Genomic DNA, 19,540 nt, shown 5'->3' with positions numbered 1-19,540 from the left:
CTCCCCCCACCCTCTCTAAAAAATATAAATAAAAAAATTTTAAAAAATGACCCTGTGACCTTCATGAAATGATCATCTTTTCCCTGGTAATGGCTTTGTTCTAAAATCAACCTTGTTGGGCGCCTGGGTGGCTCAGTTGGTTAAGCGACTGCCTTCGGCTCAGGTCATGATCCTGGAGTCCCGGGATCGAGTCCCGCATCGGGCTCCCTGCTCGGCGGGGAGCCTGCTTCTCCCTCTGACCCTCCCCCATCTCATGTGCTCTCTCTCATTCTCTCTCTCAAATAAATAAATAAAATCTTTAAAAAAATAAAAAATAAATAAAAAAATAAAATCAACCTTGTTATTTATACAGCCTCTCCAGCCTTCCTTACAATAGAGGTAACAGGGCTTCTTTTCTCATCCTTTTACACTTAACCTGTGTGGCTTTTATTAAAGTTGTTTTCTTATAAGCAGCATGTAGTTGGATCTTGCTTTTTTATCCACTCTAATGTTAATTGGGCTGTTTGTACAATTTTCTTTTTTAAAAGATTTTATTTATTTGACAGAGAGAGACAGAGAGAGAGAGAACACAAGCAGGGTGACTGGAAGAGGGAGAAGCAGGCTTCCCACAGAGCAGGGAGCCCGATGCAGGGCTCGATCCCAGGCCCTGGGATCATGACCCAAGCCGAAGGCAGACGCTTAACCGACTGAGCCACCCAGGTGCCCCTGTTTGTACAATTTTCATGAAGTGTAATTATTGGTATGATTGGCTTTAAATGTGCCATCTTGCTATGTCTTCAGCTTGTCTCAGCTCCTCTCTGTTACCTTCTTCCTCTTCTTTTAGATTGAGAATGTTTCATGATTCTATTATACCTTCTCTGTTGTCTTATCAGTTTTTAAATTTTTCTAATTGCTTTAGACCTTTCATATATACCAATCTTTAAATTACTACATTCTATATTCAACTAATATACAACTTTATGTAGAGGGTGAGAATCTTACACCAGTAAGACTCCCTTTAACCTCCCTTCCTGGCCTTTTTCCTATTGTTATGTTTTTAATTCTACATATATTAAAAACCTCACGCTTAATTTTATTAGTTTTTCCTTTAAGCAGTAATTATCTTTTAAAGAAAAATTTTACTCTTCATTCCTTTGTATAGCTCCAGAATTCCACTTGGCATCTTTCCCCTTATCTCTGAAGGACCTTCTTTAACACTTATAGCACGAGTCTGCTGGTGAGGAGTACTTTTTGAACTTTTCTATGTCTGAAGCAGTCTTTGTTTCACCATTGTTTTTGAAAGATATTTTTGCTGCGTACAGAATTCGAGCTTTTTTTTTTCTTTCAGACTTTATTTAAAGACTATTTACTTCTCTTTACTTGAGAGACAGAGAATGAGTGAGCACAAGTGTGGTGAGGGGCAGAGGGATAGGAAGAAGCCAAATCACCACTGAGTGTGCAGTCTGATGTGGGGCTCGATCCCAGGACCTGAGCTGAAGTCAGATGCTTAACAGAATGAGCCACCCAGGCACCCCTCTTTCACCACTTTAAAGACGTTACTCCAGACGCCTGGGTGGCTCAGTCGTTTAAGTGTCTGACTTCGGCTCAGGTCATGATCCCAGGGTCCCATATCGCACTCCTTGCTCAGCAGGAAGCCTGCTGCTCCCTCTGCCTGTTGCTCCCCCTGCTTGTGTGCTCTCTCTGACAAATAAATAAAATCTTAAAAAAAAAAATTACTCCACTGTCCTCATACTTCCATTGTATCTGATAAGAAATATGCTGTCATCCTTATCTTTGTTTCTCTACATGTAATGTGTCTTTTCACATGACTACTTTTAATATTTTCTTTAATCTCTGGCTTGAGGAAATTGAGTAAATGTGCTTTGGTTTAGTTCCCTTCATGTTTTTTTGTGTTTGGCACAGACTGAGATTCTTAGATCTGTGGGCTTATAGTTGTTATCAAATTTGGAAAATTTTTAGCCATTGTTTCTTGACTTGAGAAGACTTCAAGTTTACATCTCAGGCTGATCCCTGACACAGAGACAGCCCATAACAATGAAAACCAAACCAAACCAAACCAAAAAACCCCTCAAATCACTAAAATGATTTTTAAAAACAGCAAACCCTGGAAAAGGAGAGACTTAGTGAATTTGAAGATAGGACAATGGAAATTACTGGGTCTGAGGAACAGAAAGAAAAAAGAATGAATAAAAGCAGAGCCTGAGGGACCTGTGGACCAACATATAAATTGTGGACCAACATATAAACTGTGGGAATCTCAGAAGGAGAGGAGAGAAAGGGGCAGAGAATACCTGAAGAAATAATGGCAAGGGCGCCTGTGTGGCTCAGTCAGTTAAGTATCTGCCTTCAGCTCAGGTCATGATCCTGGGGTCCTGGGATCGAGCCCCGAGTCAGCCTCCCTGCTCAGTGGGGAGTCTGCTTCTCCCTCTCACTCTGTTGCTCCCCCTTGCTTGTGCTCACTCTGTCAAATAAATAAATAACACCTTTAAGAAAAAAAAATGGCTGAAAACTTAACAAATTTGATGAAAGAAATGAAAATAAACATCCAAGAAACTCAACGATCTCCAGTAAAGATGAACTTACAGAGATCAACCCTGAGATGCATTATAATCAGATGTTTGAAAGCAAAAGATAAAAGGAGAATCCTGAAAGGAACAAGAGGAAATTGACTTGTCACAAATAAGGAGCAGATTTCTAAGGAACTCTGGAAGTCAGAAGGTAGTGGTATGACATATTCAAAGTGTTCAAAGAAGAAAAAACTATCAATGAAAATTCCTGTATCTGACAAAACTATCCTTCAAGAGTGTGGGAGAAAGTTAGACATTCCTATATAAAGAAATGCTGAGAGAGTTCTGCCCTGAAAGATATGCTCAAGGTTGAAACGAAAGGATATTAGGCAGTAACTCAAATCCATATGAAGAAATAAAAGATCTCAACAAAAATCAACGCACGGAAAATTATGAAAGCTAGTATTGGGGTGCCTGGGTAGCTCAGTCGTTAAATGTCCAACTCTTTTTTTTCTTTAAAGATTTTATTTATTTCAGAGAGAGAGAGAGAGCATGAACGGGGGGGTAGGGGTAACAGGAGAGGGGGAAGCAGACTCCCCACTGAGCCAAAGGCAGATGCTTAAGAGGCAGAGCCACCCAGGCACCCCTAAATGTCTGTCTCTTGATTTTGGTTCAGGTCATGATCTCAGGGTAGTGAGATTAAGCCCCACGTTGAGCTCCTGATCAGGAGGGAGTCTGCTTGAGATTCTTTCCCTCTGCTCCTCCCCTCCATGTTTGCACTCTCTCTCAGGTAAATAAAGAAATCTTAAAAACAAAACAAAACAAAAACAAAAAACCCTATAACTAGTATTATCTTGACAAGTTTATAACTCCACTTTTTGTTTTCCACATGATCTGAGACTAATATATTTAAAAAATTATTAGTCTAAACACTACTACTATTTAACTTTGGCTTGTAAATCCACATGTTGTTTTCTACGTTAAAGAGACTAATACATTTAGAATAATTACTAGTTTGTGTTTGGGGGCACACAGTATATAAAGGTACAATTTTGTGATATTAACAACTGAAATGGGTGGGGACAAAGTTGTAAAGGAGCAGTTTTTGTATGTTATGGAAATTAAGTTAGTATAAATTCAAATTAAAATGTTGCAACAACAGAATGTTCAACTTAATCTCCAGGTAACCCCACACACCCACAAAACCCACAATAAAATATACACAAAAGAAAATGAGAAAGGAATTTAAACATTTCACTACCAAAAAAATCAACTAAATATAAATGACAGTAATGCAGGCAACATGGGACAAAAAAAGCTGTAATGCCTACAGAAAACAAAGAGCAAAATGACAGAAGTCCCTTCTTATCAATAATTAAATGTAAATAGATTAAAATCTCCAGTTTAAAAACAAAGATTGGCAGAACAGAGAAAAACACATGATCCAAAATATGTGTCTACCAGAGACTCACTTTAGATCCAAAAACACAAACAGACTGAACGTAAAAGGATTTAAGATATTCTATGCAAGTAATAATAAAAAGAGAAGGGGAGGTATACTACTATCAGAAAAATAAAAATTAAATCAAAAAAGGTTACAAGAGACAAGAAAAGGATATTACACACATTAATAAAAAGCACCACACAGCAAAAAGACGTAACAATTAGAAATATTTAGGCACCTAATAACATACCAGCAAAATATATGAAGCAAAACCAGACAGAAGTGAAGGGAAAAGCAGACAGCTCTACAATATTAGATGGAAACTTCAATACCCCACTCTCAATAATGGACAGAACAACCAGACAACACATAACTAAGGAAACACAGGACTTAAATAACACAATAAACTAAGTAGATCTAACAGATATATACAGGACACACTATCCAACAAGAGCAGAGCATACGTATTCTTCTTAGGTACACAACGTATTTTCTCCCACCACAACAGGATAAAGTAAAAAATCAACAATAGAAGTTAAATTGGAAAATTCACGAATTTGTAGAAATTAAACAAAATCTGAAACAATAATGGATGAAAGACAAAAGGACAAGGGAAATTAGACAATACTTAGAGATGAAAAAAAAAAAAACCCAAAAAACACAGCATGCCCAAACCTGTGGGATGAAGTGAAAGCAGTATTAAGAAGGACATTTATAGGGGCACCTGGGTGGCTTAGTTGGTTAAGCGTTTGCCTTTGGCTTGGGTCATGATCTCAAGGTCCTGGGATCGAGCCTCACGTCGGGGTCCCTGCTCAGTGAGGAGTCTACTTCTCCCTCTCCCCCTGGCTCATGCTCTGTCCCTCTTTCTATCTCTCTCTGTCAAAGACATAAAGTATCTTAAAAAAAAAAAAGGGAAATGTACAGGTATAAAGGCTTACATTAAAAAAAAAAAAACCCCAATCAACAACCTAACTTTATAATTAAGGAACAAGAAAAGAAGAAACTAAACCCAGAGCTAGCAGAAGGAAGAAAATAATAAAGATTAGAGCAGAGATGAATGAAAAGAGAACAGAAAAAATAATAGAGAAAATCAATAAAAACCAAAAGCTGGTTCTTTGAAAAGATCAACAAAATTGATAAACCTTTAGTTAGATGGACTAAGAAAAAAAGAGGAAAGACTCAAATTACTAAAAACATAAATGGAAACATTACTACTAATTTTACAGAAATGTAAAAATTATAATAGAGTACCATGAACCACTATATGACAACAAATTAGAAACCTAGATGAAATGGACAAATTCTTAGAAACACAAAACCTACCAAGACTAAATCATAAAGAAATAGAAAATCTGAACAGACCTATAACTGATATGGAGATTGAATCAGTAATCAAAACTCCCCCAACAAAGAAAACTCATGCACCTGATGGTTTCATTGGTAAATTCTATGAGATATCTAAAAAATACCAATCCTTCTCAAACATCCCCCCCAAAATAAAATACAATTATATATTTTATATATATATATATATATAAAATATATATATGGAGAGAGAGAGAGAGAATAGGGAATATTTCTTATGTCATTCTATGTGGCCAGCATTATCCTGATACCAAAGCTTGACAAAGACACTACAAAAAGACTACAGACCAATATCCAATATGAACACCAATGCAAAAATCCTCAACAAAATACCAGCAAGCCAAATTCAGCAGGTATTAAAAGGATTATTCACCACAACCAAGTGGGGTTTATTCCTGGAACACACTGATGGTTCAATATACAAAAACCAATCAATGTAATACATCACATTAACAAAATGAAGTGAAAAAACCCCATCCACATGATCATTTCAATTCATACAGAATAAGCATTTGACAAAATTCAATACCCTTTCCTTGTAAAAACACTCAACTAGGAATAGAAGGAAACAACCTCAATGTAATAAAAGCCATATTAAAAAAAACCCCACAGCAAACATCATATTCAATAGTGAAAGACTGAAAGTTTTTCCTTTAAGATCAGGTACAAGGCAATGACATCCACTTTCTTCACTTTTATTCAACATAGTATTAGGTTGTTCGTTTCTGGGGGGAGAGGAAGGGCAGAGGGAGAGGGAGAGAAAGAATCTTTTTTTTTTTTTTTAAAGATTTTATTTATTTATTTGACAGAGAGAGACACAGTGAGAGAGGGAACACAAGCAGGGGGAGCGGGAGAGGGAGAAGCAGGCTTCCTGCCGAGCAGGGAGCCCGATGAGGGACTCGATCCCAGAGTCCTGGGATCATGACCCGAGCCGAAGGCAAACGCCCAACGACTGAGCCACCCAGGCGCCCCAAGAGAAACAATTTTAAGCAGGCTCTACACCCAGCATGGAGCCAAGGGGGTCTCGATTTAACAACCTGGAAATCCTACCTGAGCCAAAATCAAGAGTCAGACACTTAACGGACTGAGCCACCCAGGCTCCCAGTGGGCAGTTCTAATTAGAGCAATTAGGCAAAAAAGATATAAAAGGTATCCAGATTGGAATGAAAGAAGTAAAATTATCTCTCTTTACAGATAGGATATTTCATGTAGAAAATCCTAAAGATTCTATAAAAAACCTTTTACAAATATTTTAATTCAGCAAAGTAGCAGGATACACAGTAAACACACACAAAATCAGTTGTATTTCCATATACTAATAATAAACAATGGGAAAAAAAATTACAAAAACAATTGCATTTACAATAGGCATCAAAAAGTATAAAATACTAAAAAAAAAAAAGTATAAAACACTTAGAAATCAACCTAGCCAAGGAGGTGAAACACTTGTATACAATGAAAATTACAAATCATTGATTAAAGAAATTAAAGAAGACATAAATGAATGGAAACATATCCCATGTTCATTGATTGGAAGACTTAATATTGTTATGCTGTCAATATTATGCAAAGTGATCAGGGCACTTGGGTGGCTCAGTTGGTTAAATGTCTGCCTTTGGCCAAGGTCATGATACCAGGGTCTTGGGATTGAGCCCCACATCGGGCTCCCTGCTCAGTGGGGAGCCTGCTTCTCCCTCTCCCTCTGCAACTCCCCCTGCTTGTGCTCTCTCTCTCTCTCATTGTCAAATAAATAAATAAAATCTTAAAAAAAAATACTATGCAGGGGCGCCTGTGTGGCTCAGTCGTTAAGCGTCTGCCTTCAGCTCAGGTCATGATCCCAGGGTTCTGGGATCTGGAAGCGGGAAGCCTGCTTCTCCCTCTCCCACTCCCCCTGCTTGTGTTCCCTCTCTCGCTGTCTCTCTGTCAAATAAATAATAAAATCTTAAAAAAGAAATACTATGCAAAGTGATCTACAGATTCAATGTAATTCCTGTCAACAACCTGATGTTTTTTACAGAAATAGAAAAAAAACCCATCCTAAAGTTCATATGGAATCTTAAAGGACTCTGAATAGCCAGAGTCCTGAACAGGAACAACAAAACTAGACGACTCATACTTCCTGATTTTAAAACTTACCACAAAGCTCAAAACAGTGTGGAACTGACATAAAGACAGATATATAAACCAATGGGATAGAATAAAGAGCTCCCAAATAAACCCTTGCATATACTGTCAAATGATTTTTTTTTTAAAGATTTTATTTATTTATTTGAGACAGAGAGAATGAGAGAGAGAGAGCACATGAGAGGGGGGAGGGTCAGAGGGAGAAGCAGATTCCCTGCCGAGCAGGGAGCCTGATGCGGGACTTGATCCAGGGACTCCAGGATCATGACCTGAGCCAAAGGCAGTCGCTTAACCAACTGAGCCACCCAGGCGCCCTATCAAATGATTTTTGACAAAGGTGCCAAGATCATTCAATGAAGAAAGGACAGATTTTTTTCAACAAATGGTGTTGGGAAAAGTAGATATCCACATGCAAAAGTACGAAGTTGGATACCTATCCAACACTATATACAAAAGCTAACTCACAATGTATTGAAGGCTTAAATGTAAAACCTAAAACTCTAAAACTCATTTAAAAAAAAAAAAAAGATTTATTTATTTGAGTGAGAGAGAGCACAAGTCGGGTGAGGGGTAGAGAGAGCAGACTCCCTGCAGAGTAAGGAGCCCAATGCTGGGCTTGATCCCAGGATCCTGGGATCATGACCTGAGCCGAAGGCAGACGCTTAACTGACTGAGCCACCCATGTGCCCCAAACTATAAAACTCTTAAAAGATAGGACAAAAGCTGCATACCATTGGATTTGGCAAAATTATCTTGGGTATAATACCACAGGCATAGGCAAGAAATGAAAATAGATAAACCTGACTTGATGAAAATTTAATAATTTTAGGCATTGAAAGACACCATCCAGGGGGCGCCTGGGCAGCTCAGTCGTTAAGCATCTGCCTTCGGCTCAGGTCATGACCTCAGGGTCCTGGGATTGAGCCCCGCATCAGGCTCCCTGCTCAGCGGAAAGCCTGCTTCTCCCTTTCCCACTCCTCCTGCTTGTGTTCCCTCTCTCGCTTTGTCTCTGTCAAATAAGTAAAATCTTTAAAAAAAAAAAAGACACCATCCAGAGTAAAAAGAGTTCACAGAATGGGAGAAAATATTTGCAAATTATGTATCTGATAAGGGAATAATATCCAGAATATACAGAGAACTCCTAAAAGTCAACAACAAAAAACCAAACAACTCGATTAAAAAATGGGCAAAGGACTTGAACAGACATTTCTCTAAAGATATACAAATGACCAATAAGCACATGAAAAGATGCTGGGAAATGCAAATCAAAACTACAAGGAGATACTCACACCAATTAGGTTGGCTACTATCAAAAAACCAAAATAACAGATATTGGTGAGGACATGGAAAAAGTGGAACCCTTGTACACTGTTGGTAAGAATGTATATGGTACAGTTGCTGTGGAAAACAGTATGGTGGTTCCTCAAAAAATTAAAAATAGAGGGGCACTTGACTGGCTCAGTTGGAAGAGAGTGCGACTCTTGATCTTAGGGTCAGGAGTTTGAGCACTGCATTGGGTGTAGAGATACTAAAAAAAATTTAAAATAGAATTACCATATGATTCCATTTCTGGGTATATACTCAAAAGAACTGAATCTAGGGTCTTTTTTTTAATATTTTATTTATTCATTTGACAGAGAGAGAGGCAGCAAGAGCGGAAACACAAGCAGGGGGAGTGGGAGAGGGAGAAGCAGGCTTCCCGCCGAGCAGGGAGCCCGATGTGGGGCTCGATCCCAGGACCCTGGGATCATGACCTGAGCCAAAGGCAGATGCTTAACGACTGAGTCACCCAGGCGCCCCTGAATCTAGGGTCTTGAAGACATATTTGTACAACCATGTTCATAACATTATTCAAAAACAGCTGAAACACCCAAGTGTCTCAGCAAAATGTGGCATATACATACAATGATATATTCAGCCACAGAAAGGAAGGACATTTTAACACAGTACAACATGGATCAACCTTGAGGACATTATGCTAAATGAAATAAGCCAGTCAGAAGAAGACAACTACTGTATGATACACTTATATGAGGTACTTAAACTGGTCAAAATCATAGAGACAAAAAGTAGAACTGCCAGAGGTGGGGGTGGGGTGGGAAGGGGTTTGGAGGAGTTATTGCTTAATCGATAATTTTACTTTAACATGTTTAAAAGTTATGGATGATGATGATGATTGCACAACATTGTGAATGCATTTAACATCATCAAACTGTTCACTTAAAAATAGTTAATATGGGGGCAGCTGGGTGGCTCAGTTGGTTGGGCATGACTCTTGATTTTGGCTCAGGTCGTGGTCTCAGAGTAGTCAAATGGAGTCCCACGTAGGGCTCCATGCTGGACGTGGAGCCTCCTTAAGATTCTCTCTCTGGGGCACCTGGGTGGCTCAGTTGGTTAAGTGTTTGCCTTCAGCTCAGGTCATGATACCAGGGTCCTGGGATTGAGCCCCGCATAGGGCTCCCAGCTTAGCAGGAGCCTGCTTCCTCTCTCTCTGCCACTCCCCCTGCTTGTGCTTTCACGTGCTTTTTCTCAAATACATAAAAATCTTAAAAAAAAAAAAAAAATTCTCTCTCTCCCTCTGCCCCTCACTCCCCAACCTCTAGTTCGTGTATGCGCTCTCACTCTCTCTCAATTAGCCGGTCTCTCAACACGTCTATAATCAATTTGACTCACCTTTTCCTTAGGCAAAGTTATAAGTTCTTCCCCTGAGTATATATGTTCCAAATATATTCCTCTCTTACTTAGTTTTACAATATACAATGAGAACTATAAAAATGCTAATAGTTTTAAAATATAGAAGCTCACTCAGAGAAATGTATCTTTATGAGACAGAAGAGATAAAGATGTTCACTGTGGCATAACGTAATAGAGAAAAAGTTGAAACTAAGGAAATATTTCATAAATTATGATTTGTTAAATCAATGGAATATTATGCACAAAGCCTAAAGGACAGCAGGAAATAGCTACTATAGGAAGCAAGATTATGGATGAATTTTAAAACCTCCAAATGACATAATAAATGGTTTTTAACAATAGAATCTGGAAAAAAGGAACATTCTAGAGTTGAATCAAGGTATAAAGACTGAAGCAGAAAATATTTTTTCTGCTTTAGCTGTCTGAAGGAAATTAACAATAAGAGGAGAAAAGGAAATGCCCTTATTGACCTTCCCTCCAGCCTTTCCTGCTAATTCCCTGACACTGAACCCTAGCCAACACTTTAAAAGGCAGTCTATTACAGAAATGGAACCAGCACTCAGGTTTCCTCTAAGAGGACATGGGAAGGTTATGTATGGAACGATATTAAGTAAAACCCAAGAAAAGCTCTATTCAGGAAAAAACTCACACCTCTTTCAAAAAGAAAAACCCGAAAAATTATTACTAATCCAAAAGTTTAAATTTTTAAAAATTCCTGAGAGAAAAGATGGCATTTCCTAATAGTCACACAATGTGAGTCTTGATAAGTAACATTAACAATGTGCTATAGGGCGCGCCTGGGTGGCTCAGTTGGTTAAGCGTCTGCCTTTGGCTCAGGTCATGATCCCAGGGTCCTGGAATCGAGTCCCTCGATGGGCTCCCTGCTTAGTGGGGAGTCAACTTCTCCCTCTCCCTCTGCCCCTCCCCCTTGCTCCTGCTCTCTCTCACAAAAATAAATAAAAGCTTTACAAACAACAACAATGTACTACAGGATTTATAACACATCTAAAACTATGACAAAAGTGCACAGAAGAGGGAGGAATTGGAGGTATAAGGTTCTTACATCATATATGAAACCATAAAATACTATTGATGATAGTTAAAGATGTATATTGCAATCCCTAGGGAATAATGTAAAAAAATTTTTTAAGATTTATCTTATAGAGAGGGGCGCCTGGGTGGCTCAGTCATTAAGCATCTGCCTTCAGTTCAGGTCATGATCCCAGGGTCCTGGGATCAAGCCCCATGTCGGGCTCCCTTCTCATTCTCCCACTCCCCCTGTTTGTGTTCCCTCTCTTGCTGTCTTTCTGTCAAATAAATAAATAAAATCTTACACACACAAAAAAGATTTTATTTATTTATTTAAGATTTTATTTATCTGCCAGAGAGAGAGATAGCGAGAGCAGGAACACAAGCAGGGGGAGTGGGAGAGGGAGAAGCAGGCTCCCCGCCGAGCAAGGAGACCGACATGGGGCCCGATCCCAGGACTCTGGGATCATGACCTGAGCCGAAGGCAGATGCTTAACGACTGAGCCACCCAGGTGCCCCAAGATTTATTTTATACAGAGAAAGAGAAAAATAGTGTGCACACATGCGTGCACAAGTGGGAGGGGCAGAGAAAGAGGGTGAGAGAATCCCAAGCAGACTCTGTGCTGAGTGTGAAGCCAGACATGGGGCTTAATCTCACAACCCTGAGACCACGATCTGAGCTGAAACAAAGAGTCGCACACTTAAACAACTGCACCACCCAGGTACCCCCATGTAAAATTTTTTAATGGGGTATAGCCAATAAGCCAATAGTAGAAATAAAATGGAATCATTATAAAAATAATCCAAAAGAAGATAGAAAAATTGACAAAAAGACAAAAGAGATAGGACAAACAGAAAACAAGATAGATTTAAGAACTGTCGAGTATCTGAAATTTTACCCCACTTGCAAGCTAACAAGTTGGACTGACATAATTCCATGGATATTGGTAGAAGACAGGAGACATCTGGGTCACAGAAGGGCAGTTTATCACTCACATCAACAGCAGTATCCAGAATATCAGCATTTTGTACCAATTCCCCAAATTACATTTCCCAAAGAGCAATGCAACTAGGGCCACATGATACTGACAAATGTAACGGGTTGTGTTATTGCAGAAAAACCTGGTATCGGAGGAAGTAAATTTTTTTATGTGGGCAATAAGCACGCCTGTTCCTTACTCTAAAGGGAGATATTATCTATCTTCCAAGGCAGTTTGCTAAATAAACATCCGTGTAAAGATAGAAACAAAGGACAATCAGTACCCTGCTTGCATGACATACAGAAATGCAAGAGACTTAAGAAGAACTGCCTCTCACCCGATGGCAGATTTCAACCAACCATATGAATAATTATTATAAAGGTAAATGATTTAAACACCCAAATTAAAAAGCAGAGACTCAGATTGGACCTCAACTATATAGTATCTACAATAAACCTGTTTTGCTCAGTAATGGAGAGAACGACTAGACAGATAATTAATAATGACACAGAAAATGTGAACAATACTATTAGCCAATTTGACCCGATATTTATAGAACATTTTCATTTTCCCCAACAACAGCAGTACACATTCTTTTTTTTTAAGTAAGCTCTATGCCCATCATGGGGCTTGAACTCATGACCCTGTAATCAAGAGCTGCATGCCCCACTGACTGGGCCAGCCAAGCACCCCAGCAATACACACATTCTTTTTAAGTGTATGTGGAATAGTCACCAAGATAGATCATGTTGTGGGCTACCAAAGAAACCTAACAAATTTAAGGTAATTGAAATCAGATACAGTAAATTATCTGAACACAACAGAAGTATACTTGAACGCAGTAACAGGGGGATAGGTGGACAATTCCCAAATATTTGGAAATTAACACACTTCTAAATAATTCATATATGAAAGAGAAATCAAAAAAGGAAACTGAAAATATTTTGAGCTAAATGAAAATACATTATTGAAATTTGTGAGACATGGTAAGATGCTTACATCAAAAAATAAATGTTTTGTAATCTAAGCTTCTACCTTAAAATACTATGAAAAGATCAAATTAAACTCAAAGCAAGCAGACAGAAGAAAATAACAGAGCAGAAATTGATGAAATTGAAAATAGTAAAATGAGAGAAAAATTAATGAAATGAAAGGCTGGTTCTATAAGAAGTTCAATAAATATATTTCTAATCAGATTGATCATGGAAAAAATAGAGAAGATGCAAATTACCAGTATTAGGAATGAGAGAGAAGGCATCTCTACAGATCGTATAAGCATTAGAAGAAAAAGGAAATATGTATAACTTTATGCCAATAAATTTGATAGCTTAGATGAAATGGAAAAATTCCTTAAAAAAACCCAGAACTCCCAAAAGTCACTCAGTAAGTATAGATAACCTGAATAGTCCTCCATCTGTTTAAGTAATTGAATTAGGAGTTAGGAGTAAAAACATTCTGCCACACAAACAAGCTACAGAGGTAGGTGGACTTAAGGGATGGTAAGTTAACCATTTTTCAATACAGAGAAGTATTCTTATAGGGGAATCCTGGGAGATAAGGCTGGCCTAAAAAATAAACACTGAAAGGCTAAAGTCATCAACTTCTTTTTCACATTGTGCTCCAGGCCACCCCCTGCGTTTTTTTTAAAGGTAGGCTCCACGCCCAGCATGGAGCCCAGTGTGGAGTCCAAACTCACGACCCTGAGACTAAGATCTGAGCTGACATCAAGAGTCAGACAGACGCTCAACTAACTGAGCCATCCAGACACCCCTGCATTTTTTAAGTAAACTACCCCCAACATGGGGCTCGAACTCATTACCCTGAGATCAAGAGTTGCATGTTCTACTGACTGAGGCAGCCACATGCCCCACACCCTCTGCATTTTATGACACTTATTCGTTAGTATTTATATATGCCTATACTATTTTCTCTGTTGGATGTATTTGTAATACAGTGCCCTAAGCAAGTCTGTAGATTCCTTAAGGTGGGTCATACCAAAAAGATTCGCAAACTGGGGGGAAAAGTATAGAAACCTTCCAGATCAGATGGCTTCACAGGTAAAACATACTAAACATTTAAGGAAGGAATTACATCAATCCTATAAAACTCTAGAAAATAAAAGATGAGGGAACACTTCTCAATCCTTTGAAACTACTACACTGATACTAAAACTAGACAAAAACACTACAAGAAAACTACAGACCAATATCTCTAATGAACACATTAAACAAGTAAGTGAATTTAGCAATTTATAAAATTGATAACAAACTATGACTAAAGTGTTTACTTGAGAAATGTAAGGTCAGTTTATTGAAAGCAGTTAATGCAGTTTACCTTATCAGACTTGAATATGATCGTCTCAACAGAAAAAAGGGGTAACAAAACTCAACATAAGCAAATTAGACTTAATCCAGTAAAAACATATGTACAAAAACCTTGTATCTATAGCATACTTATAGTATGTTTTCTGCCTAAGATCCCCCTAATATCAGTAACAAGACAAAGATTATCTCCCACCACTCATACTAGAGTGGTCCCAGCCACTAAAATAAGGCAAGAAAAAAAAAAATAAAAGGCTTAGTCTGGAAAGGAAGAAATAAACTATTTTTATTTGCATTTAAAAAATTTCTTGCATCCTCACTTTTTTTCAGACAAAATGATCACCTATATAAAAGATCCCATGCAATCCACAAAAAATGCTGAGAATAATTGAGTTTAGCAAGGTCACATGATACAGGATCAATTTATAAAACCCCACTCTATTTCTGTATATTAGATATAAACAACTGGAAATCAAATTAGAAGACAGCACCATTTATAATAGCTCAAAAAACATTAAATAGTCAGAAAGGGATAAATCTAACAAAATGTGTTAGAAATTATATGCTAAGAATTGAAAACACTGATGAAATAAAAGGAAAACTAAAACAGGTATCTCATGTTCATCACTGAAGACAAAGATGTCAGTTCTTCCTACAATAAACTACAGAGCCAAGCAAGCTCAACCAAAATCCCAGCAGTCTTTTTTGGTAGAAGTTGACAAGCTGATTTTAAAATCTATATGAAAATAAATACAACCTATATGAAAAAATAAAGGCCCTAGAATATATAAACTAGTTTGAAAAGGAAAAATACAGCTGATTTCAAAGCTTAGTATAAAGCTACAGTAATGCAGACAATGTGGTACTGGTAAAAAGATAGACCTATACAGCAATGGAACAAAGTAAGATTCCAGAAAAAGTGATCCACACAGATGGTCAAGCGATCAAATGATCTGGGAATACTGGTCATCCCTCAGCAAAAACAAAAACCCCCCTCAAAATCTGTATCTCACATCATACATAAAATTAACTCTGAATGTAAAAATCTAAGAATTCTGGAAGAGCTTTGCACAGTGGCAGTATCGTAGCCAATGAGGTTTATCTGAGGCGCGATTATTGCTAATTGAAACTAAGAATTCTAGAAGGCATCAGAAAAAATCTTTGTGATCTTTGGTTTGGCCAAGAATTCTTAGGACACAAAAAGCATGAACCATAAAAGAAAAATGTGATAAAATGAAAACTTGAGGGGTGTCTGGGTGATGCAGCTGGTCAGGCATCCAACTCTTGATTTCAGTTCAGGTCATGTTCTCAGGGTCGTGAAATCTAGCCCCTGGGGCTCTGGGCTCAGCACTGAGTCTGCTTGTCCCTCTCTCCCACCTTCTGCCCCTGTGCCCGCTCAAATGTGCTCACTCTCTCTCTCCCTAATTTAAATAAATAACTTGAAAAAAAAATGAGGAATTTGTGTTATTTAAAAACACTGTAGGGAAGTGAAAAGACAAGCCACGGGCTGGAAGAAAATATTCACAAAACCCCTATCTGATAAGGATTTTTCTTAAATGCAAAACACATAAAGAACTCTCCCAACAACAACAAAAAAGAAATATGACAACCCAATTTTTTTAAAAAGATTTTATTTATTTGAGAGAGAGAGAGAGAGAGGGAGAGCACAGAGAGAGAGTGAAAGGGAGTGGCAGATTCCCTGCTGAGCAGAGAGCCTGATGTAGGGCTTGATCCCAGGACCTGAGCCGGAGGCAGACGCTCAACCGACTGAGCCACCCAGGAGCCCTGACAATCCCAATTTTTAAAATGGGCCTGCACATGAACTTTATAGCAGTTAGTGCATAAGTGACAAAAACCGGAAATAATCCGAAAGTCCATTAACTAGTTTACAGATAAACAAACTGTGGTATATCCATACAATATACTACTCAGCGGGGCGCCTGGGTGGCTCAGTTGTTAAGCGTCTGCCTTCAGCTCAGGTCATGATCCCAGGGTCCTGGGATCAAGCCCCGCATCCGGTTCCCTGCTCCAGGGGAAGCCTGCTTCTCCCTCTCACACTCCCCCCTACTTGTGTTTCTCTCTCTGTCAAATAAATAAAATCTTAAGAAAAAAAGAATACTACTCAGCAATTAAAAAAAACAAAATACTGATACAAGGAACATGAATCTCAAAAGCTTTTGTTTTTTTTAGAGAGAGATAGACAGCAGGGGGAAGGGCAGGGGGCAGGGCAAAGGGAGAAAGAGAATCTTAGGTAGACTCTAGGTCCAACACAGGGCTCCATCTCACCACCATCATCATTACCTTAGCCAAAATCAAAAGCTGGATGCTTAACCAACTGACCACCCAGGTGCCCCAAAAGCATAATATATGAAAAAAGTCAGACACAAATAACTACATACCGTAAGATTCCATTTACAGGACATTCTGAAAAAGGCCAAACTCTAGGGTCAGAAATCAGATCAGTGGTTGCCAGGAGCTAGGGTGAGTGAAATGGACTAACTATGAAGGAGCTTGAGGCAAAATTTTGGATCATGGAAATTGAGGCAAAATTTTGGATCATGTTTGACTGTGTTAGTGGCTATATTGAGTCTATACATTTGTCAGATGTCAGCAAAGTACACAGGTGTAAAGTGTGAATTTTAGTATCTGTAAATTATACCTCAATAAGCTTGACTAAAAAAGCCCAAGCAAAACAGATTTCCCAAATTGTAATGTTTTGCTTAATGTCGAACAAGTTTACCTCTTCTCCACATATATTCCTTTTATTAAAAAAAGATTTTATTTGAGAGAGAGAGTGCAAGTAAGAGAGCATGAGAGAGACATCACGAGTAGTGAGCAGCAGGGAGGGGCAGAGACAGACAAGCAGACCCCCTGCTGAGCAGGGAGCCTGATGCGGGGCTCGATCCCAGGACTCCAGGATCATGACATGAGCCAAAGGCAGACGCTTAAGCAACTGAGCCACCCAGGTGCCCCTCCAACATATTCCTAAACAAATCTTTTAAACTATAAATTATCCTCATTTGGAACTAGACAAGTAATACTTCTTGTGCATTCCTAAGGCCTGGAACAGCACTTTGTATGTATTATCTCATTAAATCATTCCAACAACACTATGAAACTGAGGTCGAGAGGTTTGGTTAATTCTAAAGTTGAGATTTAAACCCAGGTATGTGGACTCCCAAGATCTTTCCTTCTATACTTCACTGCCTCCCCAAATCTCCAAAGACAAGGACTAAATTTTATATTCTTTACTGTTTAGCATATAACATTCAATAAAAGCAGACACTGTTGAAATATAAGAAACACCTTCCAAACTCAGTATCTTATCAAGTAGGATCTAAAGAAGGCTGCTTAGTTGGGCAAATACTCCCTTCCCCACTCTTCTTCACACCATCTACCTTCTCTCTGGTTTAGCAACATAGTCCACCAGGAAGAGGCACTCATTTGTTTATTTCCCCCAAGTCTCCTCTGCAATTTCCTAGCCCAGCAAAACATCTCTAACTCAGGATGGCCCTGGGGATGAGGCTAATCTGTTAATACTCCAGAGACCGCAGTTTCTATGGACATGGAATGATGATCCAAGATCATCTTTCTCAGGAATTATTTTCATAACTAGGGAGGTAAAGATTACTGTTTTATGGAATGAAATTAGTCACATCACTTCATTTGTATTCCCCTATATAGTCCAAGATCATTACTTCAGTTGCCAATTTTCTCAACTATGGCATTTAATAATTCTTCACTGGAACAAATGATCCCCTTCCAAAAACAGGTGGCCCTGTTCTGACATTCTTCTCATTTACAATGCTTTAGTTTTTTTTTTTTTTTTAAAGATTTTATTTATTTATTTGAGAGAGAAAGAATGAGACAGAGAGAGAGCATGAAAGGGGGGAGGGTCAGAGGGAGAAGCAGACTCCCTGCTGAGCAGGGAGCCCGATGTGGGACTCGATCCAGGGACTCCAGGATCATGACCTGAGCCAAAGGCAGTCGCTTAACCAACTGAGCCACCCAGGCACCCACAATGCTTTAGTTTTAATGAACAGAAAACCAACCATGAAATTTATTCTCTCTCATAACAAGTTCGGTAGTAGGCAAGTTCCAGAGGTGATTAATTCAGTGGCTCAAAAATCATCAAAAACCAAATTTTTTCCATTTTTCTACTCTGACATCCTTAGGATGCTGGCAGTTATAACTTCGTAGCAGTCTCACAACAAGCCTGTGGGTTTCATTCCAACTGCTGCTTGATAGTTGGCTGGCATGAAGAAAACAATTTTCTGATATATACTACAGAAGGCAATTTAGAAGTACCTACAGAATTATTTTTTTTCCTATAGAATTATTTTTAATGTGCATATCTTTTGATCTTGCAATTCCACTTCTAAGAATTCAACTCACAGACATACGTAAGTGGACAAAAACAGGCATGAAGATGTTCAGTACAAAATTCTTTTTAACAGCAAAAATCTGGAAACAGCCTAAAATATCCACTAATACAACAGGTGATTACTTAAATTGAGAGGCCCATACAATGGAATACATTACAGCTGTTTAACACGGAAGTATGTCCAAGTTTTTTGATAAGAGTCAAGCTTCAGGGAGTATGCATACATAAGTAAAACTTACCTATGACACCAAAGCACAGGCAACAAAAGTAAAAATAGATAAGCTAGGTTACATCAAAATAAAAAACGGAGTCCATCAAGACATAATCAACAGAGCGAAAAAACAATCTATAGAATAGGAGAAGATATTTACGAATTGTTTATCTGATAAGGGGTTAATATCCAGACCGTGTAAAGAACTCCTTCAGCTCAAAAGCAAAAAAGTAACCTGTTTCAAAATGGCCAAAGGACTTACAACAGACATTTCTTCAAAGAGATAAATGATCAATAAACATATCAAGAGACACTTACCACCACTAACCATTATGGAAATGCAAATCAAAACCACAATGGGACATCACCTCAAAACCATTGGGATAGTTGCTATCAAAAGTAGAAAATAGGGGTGCCTGGGTGGCTCAGTTGTTGAGCGTCTGTCTTTGGTTCCTGTCGTGATCCCAGGGCCTTGGGATCG

General features: G+C 38.5%; 1 non-coding gene across 1 annotated transcript; it reads left to right on the top strand.

Annotated features, from left to right (window-relative positions):
* The first annotated feature begins 15,526 nt into the window (after nt 1-15,526).
* Nucleotides 15,527-15,668, top strand: LOC115940334 (U4 spliceosomal RNA). The gene has a single exon (XR_004075104.2). It is a non-coding gene; the product is annotated as a U4 spliceosomal RNA (small nuclear RNA).
* The last annotated feature ends 3,872 nt before the right edge of the window (nt 15,669-19,540 follow it).

Source organism: Leptonychotes weddellii, chromosome 6 (genome assembly GCF_054177405.1).
Source record: "Leptonychotes weddellii isolate Sample4059 chromosome 6, ASM5417740v2, whole genome shotgun sequence".
Taxonomy (NCBI): domain Eukaryota; kingdom Metazoa; phylum Chordata; class Mammalia; order Carnivora; family Phocidae; genus Leptonychotes; species Leptonychotes weddellii.
This window is presented reverse-complemented; position numbering and strand designations above follow the sequence as displayed.